The following is a 21,435-nucleotide window of genomic DNA, read 5'->3' on the forward strand; positions in this document are numbered from 1 at the left end:
CAGGACTTGAACCCAGGCGTTTCACCATAAGTCTAGGACTTAAAAACAAATACCACCCCTTTCCCCGCAAACACCCACAGCACATTCATGGCCTGCAGGCCCTGTGCTGGGACTTTTCCCAGTACCTCCTCTACCAACTTCCTTCCCACTGCCCTACAGGTGAGCAATAGGCCGAGAGAGACACAGAGGCCACATCAGGGACAGAGACTGTGAGCTGGCAGGAAGCAGAGGGCCTGAGAGCCCAAGATGGGTCATGACCCAAGGCTGTCAGTGCTTTTTCTGACTGTCTGTATGCCTGCCAGTGTCTCTGGGTAACCAGTCCCTTTCATTCAGACTCCTTGGGAACTCTGGTGGCTCTGGCTTGCTGGCCTCTTGGACAGGCGTCCCGCCCTCAATCTCTGAGGCTGCCTCTTTAGAATTCCCCAGGGTTCCAAGAAGTCCTCAGTGGCTCTCACGGCCAAAGCTCTGGTTACTCTCAGCTCCTGGGCACTTAGCAGCCCACAGATTGGCAGGGGCAGGCAGCCTGTGACTCCCCACCTCCTGCTTGTGGTGGGTGAAGCTCCTGCTTCAGGCACCTCCTTGCATTCCTAGGGGCTATAACCCAGTACCTGAGTGGCCTATCTACTAGACTGAGCTCCCTACCGGGCAGAGCAGGAGCCTGAGAGGGACCCTGATTTACTGGATCTAGTGTGTGCAACATGCTACATAATGTGTCAGCCACTGAAGGGGGAGAAAAGATGCACAATGTGAGCTCCCTGCTCTCTGGAGCATGGAGCTCAGCCTACTGGCCTGGCAGGTCCCAAGCAGCCAGAAGAGCCTGGATACCAGTAGCCAGCAGGCTGAGTCAGACTGGCAGGGATCTCAGCAGAAGGAAACCTGGTCTCAGGAGGTCAGGAGGGCTTCCTGGAGGAGGGAGCATGAACTGAGCTTTGATTCCTTGGAGCCACAGGACTGTAGAGAGAATCAGATCACCATTCCTGCCTTTTCCCAAGCTGTTGCCCAGGCCTGGCCTTGTGTTTGACCTGTCTTATTTCCCATAACCCTGCGAAGGGGATCTTGTCCTTTCTTGAGTCTAGATGAGAAAACTGAGGCAAAGAGAGGTTACAGAGCCACACAGTTGGTGACTGGTGGGGCCCAGGTTGGAGCTGTCAGTCTGGAAGGCACACAGATCCTGCAAAGGAATAAAGCGCTGTCAGTCAAGGCTATATGTTCTCTAGTAGGAGGGAGGCACGCTGTGGGTGTAGGATGGGGACTGGGAGAGATGGGGAGGAAACTTTTAAAAATTGGGCTCTTGCAGGATGAGTAGGAGTTTGTTCAGGTTAGAGGAGGGCATTCGAGGCAAAGAGCACAAGTGCTAGCACATGAAGGTGAGAGAGAGCTCGGTGCCGCCAGGGAGCGGGGCTGGAGGACATGAACCTGAGGCCAGCATTCAGCACATAGTAGACACTCAAAAATTGTTTATCGGATGAATGAAGGCATATGCATGCATGAATGCATTGTATCCCTAGGCTCTGTTAGAAGTAGGAGTTCAATAAATGTTCGTTGAATGAATGAATGAATGAATGAACGAATGAACAAACTGTATTTCCTTTGCCCCCCACCCGCACCAGGCACGCCCTGAGTACTTGCTGAATCCACGACGGAATGAATGCAGTGGCGATGTCAGGAACTCGCAGGGGACGCCGACCGCCTCAGCCTCGCCGGTCCGCCGGCCCGCGACCGCGCCGCGGCGTCCCCGCCCCCACCGGCGTGCGCGCTAACGCGGAGCAGATGGCGGGCGGCGCGGGCCGCGCGGACGGGGCGGGGTGGGCGGGGCGGAGCGCCCGCGCGGCGGCAGCCGGGCCTGATTAGGGCCCCTCCCGCTGGCGGCCGCGGGCGCTTTGAAGTGAGCCGCTGCCGGGCCGCTCCGGCCGCCTGGCCGTCCCTGCCGCCAGGCCGTCGGTCCGGGGCTGGCGGCGGGGCCGGCGGCGCGTGTTTATCCAGGTGCGGGCTGGGGGATGGGCGTGGGGATCCTCTTTCCTCCCGGCCCATCTGGGACTTCAAAGCGCGGCGCCGGGCTCAAAGGCGGCCTCGGGGTGGGGGTGGGGGTGGGGGCGGGGCGGGCGCGCGGGCTTCCTGCGCTCGGCCGGCCCCAGGCCCGGGGCGGGCGGCCCCTCGCACCGCGGTCCCCCACCCCCGCCCCCCACCCCGGAGAGCGCTTTATGGAGCGCCTACTGTGTGCTCTGCTGTCAGTGTGTGATTTCCTGACCTCTCATTGCGTCTAGAGACGGGCGATGCTAGGATCCCCATTTTACAGGGGGAGGAAACTGAGGCTCACAAAGATCAAGGGCTGGTCCGGCACGTCTATGGCCATCTGCCTCCCAGGGCCTCTCTGCATCCCTGCCTTTAGGAGCAGCCTTCTTCCAGCTCTTTCTGAAGCTCGGCCCTCCCCGTTGTGGGCACAATGGTTATAGTTTATTATAGAAGCAGTGGCTGGCGTGTCTCGAGCCCCTCCCGTGTGCCAGGCGTGTGCCAGGCGTGTGCTAGTGCTTCGTCTGCCCACACCACTCTGTGAGGTGGGCGTGGCCGTTTCCCTCACTTCAGAGAGGTCAAGAAATTTGCCCAGAGCCACACAGCTAATAAATGCCAGAAGCAAGATTTGAACCTAAGGCCAGTTGGCTCCAGAGTTCTCCCTCTATCCATCAGATTCTACCCTACTCCCTCCAAGGAGCCCTCCCCGGTAGCCCCAGGTCGGGCTCTTTCTGTCAGCAGAACAGCCGATAGAAGTTAGCTGTCTACACCCTGGGTACATCTCATCTCTTATCTCGTTACTCAGGTACCACCAGGAGCCCTGGCATCATCAGAATCTTATTAGAAATGTAGAATCTCAGGCCCCTCCCCAGACCTGCAGAGTGAAATCTGTTTTTTAAAAGATCCCTGGTGAATTGGACACGCAATAAAGTTTGAGGACGCTAACATCTGGTTAAAAGTCTGCTATTGCCACTGTGTGGGAACCTGTCTTTGGGAAGCTGCACCTCCTTCATCGGATTGGCAAGAGCTGAGCCTTCTCCATCAGACCAGCTATGCTTCCAGAGCAGAAGCTGTGCTTCTGGGATCTTCCCGAGGACAGGGATTGATCCTCCCCAATCAAACTGGGAATCTGGCAGAAGCAGAGGTGGTTCTTGGTCGCAGGCCGGAAGCTCGCCTGAAGCTTGTGGTGCCACCCCCGTCTGACTGGCAGTCCCCAGGATCCCCTGTGAAACTTGGCTGGCTTTGGGGTCGAGAGCCACCTGCAAGGAGAGGTATCTGTTCGCGTTTTCCAAGAGGATGGAGAAGCCAGAGCGGAGGTGTGCCTTCTCTCCGGGACCCTCGTGAGCCCCTTTCTGGCCGCGGGTGTGCCCGCTAGAGGGTTCTGGAGGGGTGGGGGCAGGGGAGAGGGCAGATGCCACAGTGGGACCATGTGTGCTGCTGGACACCAGGTCTCTCTGGGCAAACGTTTGTCCTTATGTGTCCCCAAAGGACCACTCAGGCGGCAGGAAGCCCGCAGGCGGGTGCAGGAGTAAGCCTGCTGGCAGCGGGAGGGTATTTTTAGAGTTTTGACTGACGGCCCTTTATTAAGCTGTCGCTGCCTCTGCCCTGGCCCCGGGCCCCTTTTGGCCTGGATGAAAAAGAAAGCACATTGTCATTTTGTTACGAAGAGAGTCCTGGCAGCCCTTCTCTGGTCCCTCGCCAACTGGACAGGTTATTTCTCGCTGTGTCTGGGGTCCGTGCACCCCCGCTGGCACTCCCAGTGGGCCCCGCAGCCTGACCCTTCACACATCTGGCAGTGATAAATGGCTTCAGCATCGCTGCCATCACCTTGCACCCTCTGATCCCGCTCACTTTGTTCTCCCTTTAAAGCCGGTGGGCGGGTTGGGGGGGGGCGCTCTCTCTTCTTCCCCTTCTCCATCAGCCGTCTCCTGGATACTTGCAGGCCTGTGCTCTGATACCACTTGAAAGGGACCGCAACAGTCAGTTATCTGGTCTGGGAAGTCCGGCCGTGAGTTGTCTTTGCTGACTCGTGGAGTATGTGGGGTGGGAGTGCATGCCTGTGTATGGATGTATGCCTGTACATGAGTACCTCAGGCATGCCTGCGTGTGCTCGTGTGTGTGTGTGTGTGTGTGTGTGTGTGTGTGTGTGTGTGTGTATCTGAGCATGTGCTAGTATGTGTGCCTTTTAATTACTATAGCTTTATAATTTACTTTGATCTCCAGTAGGGCAAGACCACCCCATTCCTACTAACCCCCCCCCCCCGGCCACCACAAACATCCTCTGCTCTTTTAAAAGTTGTTCTTGGGGTGCCTGGGTGGCTCAATCGGTTAAGCCTCCGCCTCCGGCTCAAGTCATGATCTTGCGGTTCGTGGGTTTGAGCCCCGCATCGGGCTCTGAGCTGACAGCTCAGAGCCCGGAGCCTGCCTTGGATTCTGTCTCCCTCTCTCTCTGCCCCTCCCCGACTTGCACTCTGTCTCTCTGCCTCTCTCTCAAAAATAAACAAACATTAAAAAAAAATTTAACCCAGTAGTTCCAATCTCAGGAATATGCTCAACAAATTTGTGCATAAATGTGGATCAAAAGACAAGTATCAGAATGCTTTTTGTGAAATCTCCAAGCTGGAAACTCCCCAAATGCCTGTGAAGAGTAGAATGGATAAATATGTGGTGAGATAGTCGTACATTGGGATATTACACAGAAGTGAGAATAAACGATCAACAACTCAGGCAACAATATGGATGAATTGCACAATCATATGTTGAGTGAAGGAAACCAGATACAAAAAGTACATGTGGTATGATTCTAGGTATAGAAAGTTGAAAACCAGGCAAAGCTTGTTGATTAGGATAGAGGCCAGGAGAGTGGAGTACCCTTAGATATGGTACTGGGGTGCCTGGGCGGCTCACTTGGTTAAACATCCAACTTCGGCTCAGGTCATGATCTCGCGGTTTGTGAGTTCGAGCCCTGCATTGGGCTCTCTGCTGTCAGCACGGAGCCCACTTCGGATCCTCTGTCGCTCTCTCTCTCTGCCCCTCCCCGCTCTCTTAAAAATGAGTAAATAAAAAAAGATGGTAGTGACTGCAGGGAGGTAAAAGGGCAGTTTCTGGGGCAGTATTCTGTTTCGTGATCTGGGTCTGGGTGACCTGGGTGTGTTCACTTTGTAAAACTTCATTGAGTTGTTCACTTCTAATTTGTGTACTTGTTTGGGTGTATGCTGTTCTTGGGTTATGGTCCTCCATGGGAATTTTTAGAACAGCTTAGTGAGTTCAATGAAAAATACTGTTGGGTTGGAATTGCATTGTATCATAGGTTAATTTGGGAAGATTTGTCCTCTTTATGACATTGGGTCTTTTCCTCCATGAACATGGTATATCCCCACTTATTCAGATCAATTTTTACATCTCCTCAGTGAAGTTTTATGGCTTTCTCCAGAGTCCTGTGAATTTCTGCTTTGGGTTTATTCCAAGGTGGCTTGTGTGTTGCTGTTATTGTGAAGAGAATATTTTTTCTCTCATAGGTTTTCAAATCTTTAGAAAAATTTGGGGTAAAATACATAAAAATTTACCATTGTGATCATTTTAAAGTGTACAGCTCAGTGGCGTTAAGTGCATTCACATGGCCACATTACCACATTCATGTCCCGGATGTTTACCTCTTCCCAAATTGGCCCTCTAAACATGATCGCCGTTCCCCTCTCCCTCCAGTCCCTGGAAACCACTACTCTCTTTTCTATCTCTATAAGTTTGCCTATTATATGTATCTCATATAAATGAAGTCAGACAATATTGGTTCTTTTGTGATGGACTTATTTCAATTAGCATAATGTCTTCAAGGTCGATTCGTATTGTAACAGGTGTGTGAGAATCTCATTCCTTTTTAAGGCTGAATAATTTTACTGTATGGATGTACCACATTTCGTTTATCCATTCATCCGTTGTTGGGCATTTGGGTTATTTTCACCTCTCGGCTGTTGTGAGTCATGTTGCTGTAAACATTGGTGGACAAATAGGCATTTGAGTCCCCGCTCTCAATTCTTTTGGGTATATACCCAGAAGTGGAATTACTGGATCAAATGATAATTCTCATGTTTAATTTTTTGAACCTACTGGTTTCCACAGTGGTTGTGCTATTCTACTTCAAATCGGTTTGGTTGGTGTGCAGGCAAGTGGTTGGATTTTGGAAAATTGATCTTGCAGTTTTGTGCATATCATTGAGTATGTGCATGCATTGTGTGTGTGTGTGTGTGTGTGTGTGTGTGTAGCAGTCACGCTAACAAGAGTATGACTTTTAGTAACTTAGAATTCTCTGGCTGCATGCCCCAGAACCCCCTGCCTGCCCCCACCCTCCCCCCCCCCAAAAAAGCTGGCTTCAAGAGCCAGGAGCTTTATTCTTTCACCCACCCAGAAGTCTAGAAATAGGGTGGGCTGTGCCCATGATAATCAGCAGCTCAACAATATCATTCTTTCTGTCTTTCTACTACTGCTGCCTCCTACCTACAAAGCCAGATGACTGTAAGAAGACTGCCGGTGACAGGGGGACCACGGGCTTCTTTGGCCATGTCCAGCAGAACAGAGCAAAGCCCCCCCCCCCGCCCCAGGCACGGACTATGGCGCCCTTCCTTTGCAAGCAAGTGATCCAGTGGCGCAAAGGCAGGCCCCCGAAGGAAGTTGCAGGTGCAAACCATTAGGAGCAAAGCAGAGAAGCCGGGAGTGGGGCACAGCTGCACGGGAAGGCAGAAGGCACCCAGGGGGTCTAGGAGGGTAGCCACACTGTCCCTACAGTCGGGTCGAGTTACTCAGAATCCTCTTCTGTATCTGCTCGCTCAGGCTGGCTGCTCTCATCTGCACGAGATGGCAGCCACGGGTCCTGGGTCCCTTCCAAATGTAACAATATCTGGCCCCTGAAAGGGGCTGTCTCTTCCTGTACATCTCATTTCATCAGTGAGGAAACTTTTCACAAAAGGCCCAGCCTCCTTTCCTCAGGCCTCGTTGGCCAGAATCGTATCACATGCAGATCCTGAAATCAGTCACTACGGCTGGTTGGACGACTCTAACAGATCTGAGGAGAACACCTTGTGTGGGTTTGTGGCGACACGGGCGGGGCGGACACCTGTGGAGACAGAGGTGGGAAGAGAGGAGCTGAGACTCTGAGCCTTTCCTTCTGGTTGTCCTGACCTTCAGAAACCACAGTTGCTCTTTAGGGAGGTGTGTGTGTGTGTGTGTGTGTGTGTGTGTTGGGGGGCGGGTCACATAGTGGTGGAAAACTTCCTGTAGGAAGGGGAACTCAGCATTACAGGAGGAAGAGAAACAGCACAGTTCTGGACTTGGGGGAAACGTGGGCAAAGGGTGCGATCAGAATGAGCAGAGGCATTTTCACATCCTGCAGAGAAAATGCTGGTTGCACCTGTTGTGTCTTTTATCTGTACAAGGATACAAAGATAAGGAGGAAAAGAGGAATGGGCTTTTATTTTATTTTCTATTTATTATTTTTTTTTAATTTTTGAAAAACGTTTATTTACTTTGAGAGAGATTAAGAGCGCATGCGAGCGGGAGAGGGACAGAGAGAGAGAGAGGGAGAGAGAGAATCCCAAGCGGGCTCATGCTGTCAGCGCAGAGCCCGATGTAGGGCTCGTCCTTGCGAACTGTGACATCATGACCTGAGCCAAAATCAAGAGTCAGTCGCTTCTCTGACTGAGCCCCCCAGGCCCCCCAGGAACGGGCTTTTAAATGCAGCTCAAGACTGAATCCAGTGGTTCTGTCATTAATTCCACAGGTGCATTTTGAGGACCTACTCTATGCCGGTCTTGTGCCATGCACAGGCCACCCAGCAACAAGGAAAGCAAAGCCCGTGCCCTCGTGGCACGCCGGTGAGAGGAAGAGATCACGGGCTCGGCCTTCTGCTGTGGCACGTATCACGGTCTGGCCGGCTCAGATGGTCAGGCCATGTCTGTCTCCCATGCTGATTATTTATTACCCTCAGCTGGGTGACTCTGGACCCCAGTGACCAGTGCCACATTCTTGTTGCAAAGAGGATCTGCCTCTCAGCCGTTCCCCCCACGGACCAGAATCTCCCACTCAGGGCACAAAGTTTTCAAGGTGTCTCCTTGCCAGGCAGTGGGATGCAGAGTAAGCAAGACAGTGAGTCTGACTTTATAAACAGCCATCCCTTAATCTTGTTTGATGGTCAGTAGATTAAAAGACATCAGGTCTAGTAAGATGCTGTGATGTGCTGCCCAAAGCACCTGCAGGATGGCGGTTCATGCCCTCGGCTTCAGAGCGCTGGCGCCGCCGGCTCCGGTGAGTCCCTCCCCTTGACCGTGGGGAGCACCCTTGCCCCTGCTTCTGCCCACTCTCTGGGGGTGGTCCAAGTGTACCATGAGGCCTCCAGGGCCTGCCTATGTCTGTGACAGCTCTGAAGGCCTTTGGCACTCCAAAGCTCCCTTGGGGGTCGGCAGAAGCCTCTGTTCCAGGCACGGCAGCCTGGCCTTCCCTCTGCCCAACCCTGACCTCACTAGCCTCAGGATGGGGGTTCTGAGATGATTCCTGACCCCTGTATAGATCTCCATTTCATTGTCTGGTCCCCGGGGACCCTATCTAAGAGAGACTGTACTAAATGTAAATGAAAGAACTATTTTGTAATTTTTTAAAATGTTTACTTCTTTTTGAAAGAGAGAGAGAGAGAGAGAGAGAGAGAGAGAGAACGTGCATGCCTGTGCATGGGTGGGGGAGGGGCAGGGAGAGAGGGAGACACAGAATCTGAAGCAGGCTCCAGGCGCTGAGCTGTCAGCCCAGAGCCCGAGGCGGGGCTCGAACCCACGAACTGTGAGATCATGACCTGAGCCGAAGTCAGTTGCTTATCTGACTGAGCCATCCAGGCTTCCCAGAGGTATTGTTACTTTAGATGATGAGAGACCAGACTAGGTGTCTTCAGTTTCCTTCTTTCTCAAGGTCATACAGGTAAATGCACAGCTCCCATTTAAAAAAACTCAGGTGGGGGGCACCTATCAGTTAAGTGTCTGACTCTTGATCTTGGCTCCGGTCTTGACCTCAGAGTTGTTGAGTTCGAGCCCTGGGTTGGGCTCTGCACCGGGCCTGGAGCCTACTTTAAAAAACAATAAAGTACATACATACATACATACATACATACATACACACACACACACACACACACACACACACAGTCGTTTTAAAGTACATGCATTTATTGAGCACTTGCTACCTGCCAGCAAAGCACTTTGCATACATTTGCCCTTCTCGTCCTCGCTATAATCATATGAAGGTGTAGTGTTATCATTGGCATTTCAGCACAAGGGCAGTGAGGCTCAGAGAGGTTAAGTAACTTGTCGAAGATCACCCAGATATGTCAGGGTTGGATCAGGGAAGCAGAACCTCTACGAGCAATACAGAAAATGGATTTATTATGGGCGTTGGGCCATAAGCATCATGCAGGCATCTGCATCTGCGTCTGCGTCTGGGGCTGAGCCCAGAGTCCCTCTCTGTGAGCCTCCCGGGAAGGAAAGCTGGGTGCGGATGGCTGCAAGAACAGACTGGATGCAGGGTCTGTCTCTCATCCTCTCCAACCTGGGTGCTGTGGATGACCCACAGGAGAAGCTGGTGCCCTTCACCAGAAAATTGCACCACAGCCCGGCCAGCACTGGGAGAGGCTGGAGGAGGTCTGGAAGTTGCTGGAGAAGCCAGGGTGGGGCAGTGGCTCCGGGGTAGCACAGCTAAGTGGCCACAGGGCCCGGAGCCCTACACTGGCCTCGGGAGCAGGAAGAACATGGCTGTGCTAGACTTCCACCTTCTGCAGCTCACCCACAGGTCTGTTTCGGCCAACGCTAACTCAGAGCCATTTGGAAATATGGGAGCGATGTGGTTCCAGCTTAGCCAAGCCGACAGGGTGCCCAGGCATTGCAGATACTAAGGGGCATCAGAGCCAGAGTCTGGACCCGTCTGTCTTGTGCCGAAGCCCACAGAATGTGAGTTTCTCTTTGTTTAGCCAGAGCGGGTGGGTAGGAGGGGTCACACCTGATGGAGGTGTGGAGTCACACCCACAAATGTGACTTTGGGGCTGGCTGGTTAATATATAAGTGGGTGCAGCAGCAGGGCACCGTGGGGACTGTAGCAAACCGAAGAGCTCACACTCTGTCTACAGTGGGGAGCCACTCCCCAGCTCCTGGGCCAGTGCTGCCATTTAGGAATGTGGCCAGACAATCTGACTTTTTTCACTATAAGCTGGAGATACTAAATTTGGAGTGTGTGTGCGCGTGAGAGAGAGAGAGAGAGAGAGAGAGAGAGAGAGGGAGAGAAATCTGCCAATTCAAATGTATTGGCAATCAATTTGCATTCTTTGGACATCACTGTGCAAATCAAACAAAATCTGACTATGGATTGGATTTGGCTTCTGGGCTCCTGGTTTGTGACTTTGGACTCTAGTAACTTCTAAGGTCTTTTGTGTCCCAGAAGATTCTCCCCAACATGCTGGCTAAACTCTTGTGCTGCTGACTTGAAGGCTGCCTATTTTCTCAGAAGACTGGGAGGCAGCCCCCACCCTCTGGCTCCAGCTCCCACACCAGCATGGTTCCTAGAGTTTGGTTACCTTCCTCTCTCCTTGTTTTTAGCCACCTCTCAAACCGGGAGATGTCCGGACCAGACTCCTTCAGACAGAGAGGCATGATTGGATTTGAGGCCGGGATTAGATTTCCTGAATCCCGCTCCTGGTGCTTATATAGCCCTTTCTCTTCTACGTGCACCAGCTACCTGAGCTTTTTCCCCTTGAACTAGAGAAGACTGGTTTTGTTCTCTAATACGGAAACATTTTTGTTGTTGTTTACATCTGCCATTCATAAATGCAAAAATGTACTCGTGCAAACTGGTAATGTGCTTTTTCCATTTTATTGTCTGGCCTTCCCCGCCTTCTTTTCTCCCTCTCCCTTCCAGCTCATGCTTGCAACCAGAAGGATCCTTCCGTGTTTCTGTCCATTCTCAGGGGCCACACGTACGCAGAACACACGCGCGCAGGTGCACGGGACGCATGCGCGGTTAGAGGGTTTCCTCGATTGATGTGTAGATTGTCAAAAGGAGGCACTGCAGACGCTTCCCTGCATGTCGCTTTTCTCCTCCTCTGCTATGGCCTTCCCTGGGTCAAGCTCGAATGTATTCTTTGTGCAGGCTGAGTCTAGGGTGTCCTATGCCGTCATTTGGTCCGTCACTTCCTACTGACGGACACCCAGCCTGCGCATTGAAGCGTGCCAGGCTTTGCCACGTGGACGTCCAGAAACTGCAGCGCTTTATCACCACCAGAGTTTATTTCTTGTTCTGTCCCAGGGCAGCGTGGTCGGGCAGCCCTGGGGTGGTGTCCTCCAGACAGGGACTCGGGGCTCCCGGTCCTTCCATGGCCCATCATGGGGTCTCCTCAGTTAACTGCAGGAGCAGGGAGGCAGAGGAGATCTCTTTCCCCCTCAATCCATTAGCCAAGACTCAGTCACGTGGTCCCAACCAAAATGCCAGGGAGGCTGGAAAACAAGGTCTTCCTTGTGTGCCAGTCTCTGCCATGCTTTGTTTTGAGGTGGGTTTTTTTTTTTTGCTATTATGAATAATAATGTGTCATGTGTCCTTAGAATATGGTAGTTTCATTTCTATCAGATAGATTTCTAGGGTATGGATTGCTGGGTCAAATACACACACACACACACACACACACACACACACACACACTTAAGAGAGAGCACAAGTGGGGGAGAGGGGCAGGGGGGAAAAGAGAGAATTAAAATTTTTTTTTCAACGTTTATTTATTTTTGGGACAGAGAGAGACAGAGCATGAACGGGGGAAGGGCAGAGAGAGAGGGAGACACAGAATCGGAAACAGGCTCCAGGCTCTGAGCCATCAGCCCAGAGCCTGACGCGGGGCTCGAACTCCCGGACCGCGAGATCGTGACCTGGCTGAAGTCGGACGCTTAACCGACTGCGCCACCCAGGCGCCCCTAAAAATTTTTTTTAATGTTTATTTATTTTTGAGAGAGAGAGAGAGAGTGTGAGCTGGGGGGAGGGGGAGGGGGAAGGACAGAGAGAGAGGGAGACATGGAATCTGAAGCAGGCTCCGGGCTCTGAGCTGTCAGCACAGAGCCCCATGCAGGGTTTGAACTTACAAACCAGGAGATCATGACCTGAGCAGAAGTTGGACCTTAACTGACCGAGCCACCCAGGCACACTGAGAGAGAGAGAGAGAGAGAGAGAGAGAGAGAGAGAGAGAAAGAGAGAGAATATGAGAATCTTAAGTAGGCTCCACGCTCAGTGCAGGGCTCAATGTGGGGCTCGACCTCATGACCCTAGGATCATGACCTGAGCTGAAATCAAGACTCAGACACTCCAGGTGCCTGGGTGGCTCAGTCGGTTAAGCGTCGGACTTCAGCTAAGGTCATGATCTCATGGTTCATGTTCGAGTCCTGCGTCCAGCTCTGTGCTGACAGCTCAGAACCTGGAGCCCGCTTCAGATTCTGTGTCTCCCTCTCTCTCAGCCCCTCCCTGGTTGCATTCTGTGTGTCTCTCTCTCTCAAAAATAAGTAAGCATTAAAAAAAAAAAGAGAAGCTCAACTGAGCCACCCAGGCGCCCCTAGATATATATTTTTTTAATGCAAAATTTTAATACAACTCCTGAAGTTTTAATTCCTGTAGCCAGCTTTCTTCTTAAAAAGATTACAATAATTTGCCTGTTCAGTAACAACAGATGAATGTAGCTTTCTCCAAATCCCTGCCAGCAATTGCATTACTGGTTACTGTTCTTTTAAATTTGCCTGTGTGATATCTCATTGTCAGCTTAATTTGCATTTCCCTGACCACTAATGAGTGTGAGCATCTTTTCATTTGTTTGTGGCCAGTTGGCTTCATTCTTTTGTGAATTGCCTATTCATGTCCTTTGCCATAATTTCTTTTGGGTTGTTTGCCCTTTTCTCTTCAATTTGTAAGAGCTCTTTGTATATTATAGCTGGTAACCCTTTGTCCTCTGCATCACGAATATTTTTCTGAATTTATTGTTTGTCTATTAACTTGGCTTATAGTATCTTTTGCCTCACAAGAGATCGATATTTTTATGTTGTCAAATGTGCCCATCTTTTTAATTTCTATATTCTGGGTTTGCATTCTTGGAAGGTCTCTCCTTACTTGGGTCCTTTAAGAAACTGCTCTCTGGTCATGGGCTGTGAACTGGAAGCGACTTCCCTCTTCCCCTCTCCCGGGTATTTGCAGCCACTCTTGCTACTCCTGGCCACGTGGGCACCAAGGCCCAGACTTGATTCCTGCACAACTTTTCAGGCATTTGGGAGCTGAGCAATCCGGGTCACACAGCTGGAGGTCAGGGAGGGGCCCTGGGCTTGGAATCTGAGAGCCTGGCTACTAGAACTGGTTTTGAGTTGCCTGTGTGACCTTGGCGGAATCACTTGGCCCCTCCGGCCCTCAACGGCCCCACCTGTAACATGGGGGCATAACCCTTGCCCTGGTGGCTTCCTAGGGTGCGGTGAATCTCAGATGATAAGATGGGGTTGAGCACTCTGTGGGCTTAGAAACACTGTACAGATGTTGAGTTGCAATGACAGTGTGACAACTGACAGTTTCTGAGTCTTGACAATGAGTGACTTTACATACATCATCTCATTTAATCCTCAGTAATCCTAAAACATAGGTATCATAACCCTCTTTTTAGAAATAAAGAAACATAGACTCTGAGTGGGTGAGTTACCTGCCCAAGATGCCGAGCAGATAAATTACAAAGATTCCAGAATCTGAGTCATTCCTAACCCTGGTGTGTGTGTGTGTGTGTGTGTGTGTGTGTGTGTGTGTGTGCACCTGTTTGTGTGTGTGATAGGCTGGTAAGGAGAACTTTACAGTATTTTAAAGACTGCAGAGCTAAAAAAAAAAAAATAAAGACTGCAGAGCTTAAGGTTAATGTGAAAAACATGGGACATTTTCTAAAACACTTTGGGTGTTTCCTGGGAGGACCACCTTCCTGACATTCAAAGTTCTTAGAACCTGTCAAAACAGACAAGAGTGGCCTCCAAGCAAGACTGGGGCCAGGAAGGGTGCATGAGGCCTCTGATATAGTTGTCCCCAGAGGAAGGGGGCAGGACTGGAGGGCTGGTCACTGGCTGAGGGCACGGAGAACTAATTCGCTGTGAGAGGCACTAAGGTACCATGGGTCTGGGGCTCACGGGCTGGTGTTGCTGTGGGGGATGGGAGTGAGGGCAGGGCCTTAGCGGGGCTCATGTCTGGCTGTGGCCTAAATACCTGATGAGTGGAGGGCCAGGTTGATATGAATGTGGCTGCCTGTTTCCACAGACTCTAAATCCCTGTGTCACGATGGTGGGTGTCATGACCATCTCCTACAGCCTGACTCCCCTTTCTTTGTTAATAAAACTCCAGTCTTCGTGGGAGACTATCTTTCTGAAGAGGTCAGTCTTGACCAGACTAAGCCAATCACAATAATGCCTTTCTCCTGGCAGAGATGGGCCTGTGTTGCGATTCTGGCCAGTGAAGCATGAGAAAAAATCAGGGAAGGGGCCCTCCTTGGCTTAAAATGAGGCTCAAGGTAAGGATTATGAAACTGAATAAAGGAAACCTCATTTAAAGTGGAATTTGGAGGGGGCACCTGGGTGGCTCAGTCGGTTAAGCATCCGACTCTTGGTTTTGGCTCAGGTCATGATCTCATGGTTTGTGAGATCAAGCCCCACATCCTGCTTAGGATTCTCTCTCTCCCTCTCTCTCTCTCTACCCCTCCCTGGCTCTCTTTGTCTCTCAAAATAAATAAAGTTAAAACAATGGAATTGGGACGCCAGTAGGGGGAGCTCTTGTGCCCTGCCACTTGGGCCAATTGTAGACACAGCAGGCCGGAGAAGGACCCTGCAGGTCAATACTGTTTTAGCTGTTGCAGCAGGAGAAAGGTTTCCTCTTATCTTGACAACAGCCCAGCCAATGGGAGACTGTCACAACTCAGCCAATGAAAAGCCACTAGACTTTGAACTCCCAGTGTACTCTCATAGACTTCTTATTTATAATAGCCCTCCCTACTTCCCCCTTTCTTTTCCTTTGAGGGTACCTTTCCTTTGTTCTCTGGACTTGTTTATGGTTTTGCTATAGCTTTCTTGTCCCAAATTGCAATTCTCTGCTCTTCCCATTTATTCCCTAAAAATAAACCCATTTTTACTTGTAAAATAACTGGCAGTTTTACTTTTAAGGTTAACAGGATATCTCCTTTCTCCTGCTTTGGCTATTACTGTGTGAGGTCATGATACTTGGCGCAGCTGCAGCCATTCTGTAACCATGAGGTGACAGGTCTCTAAGCGTGGCAGAGCAGAACCAGCAGAAACATGGTGGTTGGAAGTGGTGATGCACTTGAACCAATGAACTGACCAAACCCAGAAGGCCCACTCTTTGGACTCATTGGCCTGTGAGATGACACATTTTTCTTGCTGTGTAAGTCACTTCGAGTCGGGTGTTCTGTCCTTTGCAGTCAAATGCAGGCTGTCTTTGCACATTTTGCAGGGGTAGGACCAGAGAGTGAGGGAGATACGATCTACTTAAGATCATAATCAAGTGCTTTCATCTCAGGACGGCTTTGCACTCTTAAATTTATCGAGGACTCCAAAGAACTTGTTTTTTTGTGGCATGGAGCTATCAATATTTACTATATTTGAAATTCAAACTGAGAATGCTGAAAAAGATTTATGTATTAAATCTTAAAAAGTTCCACCTTAGGTTAACATAAGTAACCTTTTTTTTTTAAATGAAAAAGAACTCGATTTTCCAAAACAAAAGAGATTTGGTAAGAAGAGTGGCACTGTTTCTGTTTTTGCAGGTCTCCTAATGTCTGGCTTAATAGAAGACAGCTGGGTTCTCATATTGGCTTCTGCGTTCAATTTGTTCCAATATCCCATGTCATGAAGCCCCTGGAAAACTCCGCTGTGCAAATCCTGGGAGAACGAGAGTGAGAAAAGCACCGGCCATCGCGGGATTTGTATTAGTTTTCTGTGGCTGCTGTAACAAATGACTGTAACCTTGGTGACTGACAGCAGAAATGTATTCTCACAGTTCTGGAGGCCGCCAGCCTGACGTCCAGGAGTTACCAGAGCTGTGCGGTTCCCAGAAACTCTAGGGGAGAACCTGGCCCTTCCCTCTGCTGGCTTCTGGTGGCTGTCCATGTCCGTAGGCTTGCGGCTGTGTCACTTCATTCTCTGCCTCCATTTTCATAGCACTGTGTTTATCTTATGACATTTGTCATTGGATTCAGGGCCCACCCAGATCATCTGGGCTTATCTCCTCAACTCAAAATCCTTAATTGTATCTGCAAAGACCTTTATTTTTTATTTTTTATTTTTTTGCAAAGAAGTTTTTATTCAGTTTCTGGGGATTAGGACATGGGCCTATCATTTTGGGGACCACCATTCAACCCACTACAGTATTATTACAAAAATAATTCAGCCTGTGGAACCCCTGAAAGAGTCGTGGGGACCCCTGGGGTCAGACTTTGGAAACCAGGGATCTATGACTTCCACACATATATAAGTAGGCAGATGGTGGAAGGAGGGCCAGATACACGTAGCCTAATAATCCGATGAAAATAAAATTTCTAGATAGAGTCCTAGAGGGAATATTCCAGCAAAGGGGAATGAGAGGTGTCCAGTGTGTGAGAGAGGACCGGGGCCAGTGGAAGACCAGAGATTGGGGGGGAAGATGGCAGGCGAAGGGCTTCTAAGTACAGGAATGCCTAGTTTGGGGTTGTTCCTGTGTGGTGCCATGCTATGACCCCCCCCCCCCCCCCAGCGCCTGAAAACTGATCCAGGCTGATATTCACCAAGAGCTCTGCGTGAATGATGCTGATGCTGGTGGAGAGAGGGACAGTCCAGGGAAGCAGCGGCTGGGGCTCCTATCTGAGGCAGTTACAAGACAGGACGTGGCAGGCAGGATGGTGACATGACCCCACACTGACCAGGTCAGATAAGAACTCAGAGGGCAGGGGTGCTGGAGAAAATCTAAGAGACACCCCCAAGATTGTGAGAGAGAGGGGTTCCCATCTTCAAGTCTGTGTGAGAGAGTAGCCTCGCTGCTTGGTCGGCAAAAGTGGATGAGCTTCACAGCTCAAAGGACGGGCACCCTTAACCAATATCCAAGTGATTGGGTTGAGTGGGACCAGGAGCCCAGGAAAGAGATGGGCGAGACCCTTTTGCAGGTGCCACCCCCCCCCCAAGCGGCCCATGAGGAGTCCCAGAACCCCTAAGGCAAGTGGATCACATTTAAAACAGATTAATCCCTCCCTCCTCACTTTACAAATGGGAAATCATAAAGAGAATGGCTGATGATTGTCACGTCATACCAATGCAAAAAAAAAAACCCAAACCAAACCAAAACAAAACAAAAACCCTCCACAAAACCCCCCACAGGCTTTTAGGTCACAAAAAATCACCTTAAGAATGGAAAAAAAAAAAACACCTTGGGGTACCTGGGTGGCTCATCGGTTAAGTGTCAGACTTCCGCTCAGGTCATGATCTCATGGTCTGTGAGTTTGAGCCCCTCATCGGGCTCTGTGCTGACAGCTCAGAGCCTGGAGCCTGCTTCGGATTCTGTGTCTCCCTCTCTCTCTGCCCCTCTCCCACTTCTCTCTCAAAAATAAATAAACAGTCTCGCTAAAAAAAAAAAAAAGAAATGAAAGAAATGACCAAATGTCTATAATGAGCTATAATTTTTCACCTATCTGTTTGGCCACGACTGGCAATTAAAATAATTGATAGTATCCAGCTCTGGCAAGCGTGGAAGGAAAATTGACCCTTTGCGCCGCTGGAGGGAGAATTAATTGGTACAGTCGTATGGAGGGCAGCTAGAAAATGTGAGTCAAGATGCAAACTGTGCCTGCCCTTTGACCCTGCGGTCCCACTTCTGTAAAATGGGGACAATGAGACTCCCTATTTCAGTTAATTGTTAAAAGGCTCAAGTGAGCTAAGCCATTAAAAGCATTTAACACAGTGCCTGGCAGAAAGGGCTTAAGAAATGTTAGCTATTATTAGCAATGTATCCTGGGATATAAGCTCCCATGCGCAAAATGACGTGAGTACAGCGGATGTTCCCTGCAGCATTGTTTGCAATAGCGAAACACTGGAAACAAATGGATTGTTCCTCAAGAGAGGCAAGGAGGAGATTTCCAGGAGAGCCATGCCTTCTGCAATTGCAGGCTGAACTGGAAAAGAGCTGAAGGTCCTTGGCTGACACTGGTCACAGATGTGTTCACTTTGTGAAGTTTATGAAGTTGCATCCTTGTGATTTGGGCTCTTTTCTGTATACATGTTCTATTTCAATGAAGAGTAAAAAAAAACATAGGGGCGTCTGGGTGGCTCATTCGTTAAGCGTCCCACTCTTGGTTTCTGCTCAGGTCACAATCTCATGGTTTCGTGAGTTCGAGCCCCGCGTCGCGCTCTGTGCTGACAGTGTGGAGTCTGCTTGGGCTTCTCACTCTCCCTTTCTCTCTCTCTGCCCTTCCCCCACTCACGCTGTCCCTGTCTCTCTCAAAATAAATAAATAAAACCTTAAAAGAGTAAAACACATAAAAAGCACCCACCAGCACTAAAGTGGGATCTCATCTAAATAAATACTACATGTATATGTACAGAAACAAGTCTAAAGGGACATTTACTCTATTGTACTCAAAGTCGTTTCTGGGTGGGGGGATTAGGAGTAATTTTTAGTTTCTTTTGTGTGTGTATCAAATTTTCTGCTTGTCTTCAATGGTATGTATTACTTTTGTGACAAGGGAAAAACACCTTCAGCGTTAGGACTCTTTGTTCTAAGAGTCAAAAATCCAACTCAGTCTTATGGAAAGAAAAAAAATGTAATTCATTGGCCTGTGGCTGAAAATTTTGGCAATGGATTTGGTTTCAGGCTTGGAACCAAGCTCGAAAGAGGTCATGGGGAAATTGTCCCACCCATTTCTCAGCCCTCTTGGAGTTCATTGGCCAACAAGAAAGGTGAGAGCCAGGGGTGTGTATCTATAGGTCCAAGGGACCAGAGCTGCTATATGGTGCAGAAGAGGGCCCCCCAGAGGGCTTCTCAGAGGAGGAAGCCATGAGGTGAGTCTTGAATGATGGGCAGGATTCTCATGGGCAGTTAGAGAAAAGAGTTTCTCTGCGGAGCAAAAAGTGCTACAAAGTGCTGGGTGTATTGCAGCACGAGGAGCAGTTCAGTCAGTTGAGGTATGAAGCTCATTATTAGAGATAAGAATGAACAGCTTGGCTGAGGCTTGATAGACAGGAGCTTCAGTCCTAGGGCATTAGTCAACATTATTTAGGTTTGTACTTACAGAAGTCCCATTCAAACTATCCAAAAGTTTGGATTTCAGGCACAGCTGGTTCTAGGTGCTCAAACTATATTTGCTATCAGGACAGAGACTCTCTGATTGTCTTTCTCTTGGCTCTAATTTCCTCTCTGTTGTCTTCATTCTCAGAGAGTGCTCCCTAACCGTAGCATCAGGCCCATATCCTACTTAGCACCTCCAGGGAAAATAATATCTTTTCCCCACCAATTCCAGAAAAAGCTCCAGGATTGATGATGATGATGAGTCTACTTTGATTCCTGTGCGCATTCCTACATTAGTCACTGTGGCTGGGGGCATAGCGTCTTAAGGATTCAGATCTGGTTATGTGGCCACTCTAGGAACCAGGGGCTGATTCATACAAGTGACTCCACACCAGTCACTCGGGCACAAGGAACTGTGGTCAGATTAAGAGGGACTGCTTCCTGGGTAGACACAAGAGCAGCTGTCCAATAAAGAGACGACACTCTCCTCTACAGGCGGTGCTTCAAGTTACCCAGAAGGAAGATAAGCCGTCAGTGCGTGGGGGGCACTAGAACAGTGAGTCTGGTTTTACCCTTAACGTCTCCTCATCCCCATGAGGCCAGAAGCTCCCTAAGGTTGGGTGCCCACTCTTGTCTACTGGTGTATTCTCCACGCTGCCTGGCATACCACGGATGTGTAGTACATCCGTGTTGACCGCATTTCATGGAACCCATGCAGTGACCTGTTTGAACCAGATCTCTTTACCTTGCAGGTGACGTTCTGTTCTAGTCGCCATGAACAAAAATGGGGAATGTATTGCCTCTCACATAATTAAAATTCTGCCAAGTATTTTGCTTCAGGTATGGCTGAATTCAGTTATTTAAAAGGATGTCATCAGTTCTCTCTCTCTCTCTCTGTCACCCTTCATCTTTTAAAAATACCTTTTCCAATTTGGCCTTATCTTCAGGCGGACTCTCCCATCGAGGCAGCAAACATGCCCCCAGCACCAAATACCCATTTCCTCAATTATTCCAGCCAGAGTCCTGCCACAGACACTTATTGGCTCAGCATCGGTCACATGACCAATTCTGAGCCAATCACTGTGGCCAGGGGAGGTACACTCTGATTGGCCAGGGGATGTACACTCTGATTGGCCGGCCTAGATCATGGACCTAGAGCTACAGATGGCCCGTCCCTAGAGCTGTTGTTGCAAAGAAAATAAAAGTTACTGGAATGATGGTTGCTGGCCAAACAAAACTAACGGACATCTTACCTGCGCTGACACCGTTCCCTCGCTTTGGGAGACAGTAGCGCTGAGCCCACAATAAACACCCTTATCAGAAGGACCCTCGGCTCCCACCTCCAGAGACTCACCCTGAGGGGGGCAAGGAGAGGAAAGAGCAGGGAAAGCGGCCATCCCTCCCCTCTGAGGCCGCGGGTGCCGAGCTTCTGGCTGAGCTTCCCTTGGAAGACTGGATCACAAAGATCTGGAAATGGATGTTTCAAATGGAAACGCAGACACACAGTTAATTACAGCGTCCTGCTCGGCGCCACCCTAATTAAGGCAGTTCTCTGATGGGGGCCAAGATTTAATACTCTCTCTTTTATAGTGCGCGGTGGCAAGTGGCGGCCCTGTCCTCTCCCCTCCCTCTGATGCAGCCTGGCTGGCTGGCCAGGGGCTGGGTGGAGAGGGCCGCCCGGCTGGCTGGCTGGATGGCTGGCCGGCAGGCACATGAGAAACACTATGTGTGCGCCATTGCAGGGACATAGCCGCCCTTCCAGGACAGAGGACAAAGTCGGGTGCCATGTGGGAGGCAATGTGAGGGACAGAAATGTTAATCCTAACTCTCTCCTTCTGGGAGGTTTTCGAAGAGAAGTGTTAGGAACCAACTTGGCTCTGGGGCCTTCCAGGAATTGGGAAATGGCTCCCAGAAAGCACTGGTGACCTCGCTGGCTAGGAGCACAATCAGGTCCCGATGTCTGGCTTCACGACCTACCCTGATGCAAATAAAACGAGGAGGCCAGATCTATTGCCCCCCCCCAAAAAAAGTAAAAACACCATAGAATTTCATTTGAAACCTATGGAATTTCTCTCTGCCATCCACAATATAGAA

At 50.0% G+C, this 21,435-nt stretch overlaps 1 long non-coding RNA gene across 2 annotated transcripts; it reads left to right on the top strand.

The window, feature by feature from the left end:
• The first annotated feature begins 1,835 nt into the window (after window positions 1–1,835).
• Window positions 1,836–17,431, top strand: LOC109494845. Of its 2 annotated transcripts, XR_002738564.2 has the most exons (5): window positions 1,836–1,983; window positions 2,816–3,326; window positions 14,505–14,590; window positions 15,237–15,474; window positions 15,857–17,431. It is a non-coding gene; the product is annotated as an uncharacterized LOC109494845 (long non-coding RNA). The 2 variants fall into 2 exon arrangements; XR_002738565.2 differs by lacking the exons at window positions 14,505–14,590; window positions 15,237–15,474.
• Window positions 17,432–21,435: the final 4,004 nt, after the last annotated feature.

The sequence above is a fragment of the Felis catus genome, chromosome E2 (assembly GCF_018350175.1).
Source record: "Felis catus isolate Fca126 chromosome E2, F.catus_Fca126_mat1.0, whole genome shotgun sequence".
Classification (NCBI taxonomy): domain Eukaryota; kingdom Metazoa; phylum Chordata; class Mammalia; order Carnivora; family Felidae; genus Felis; species Felis catus.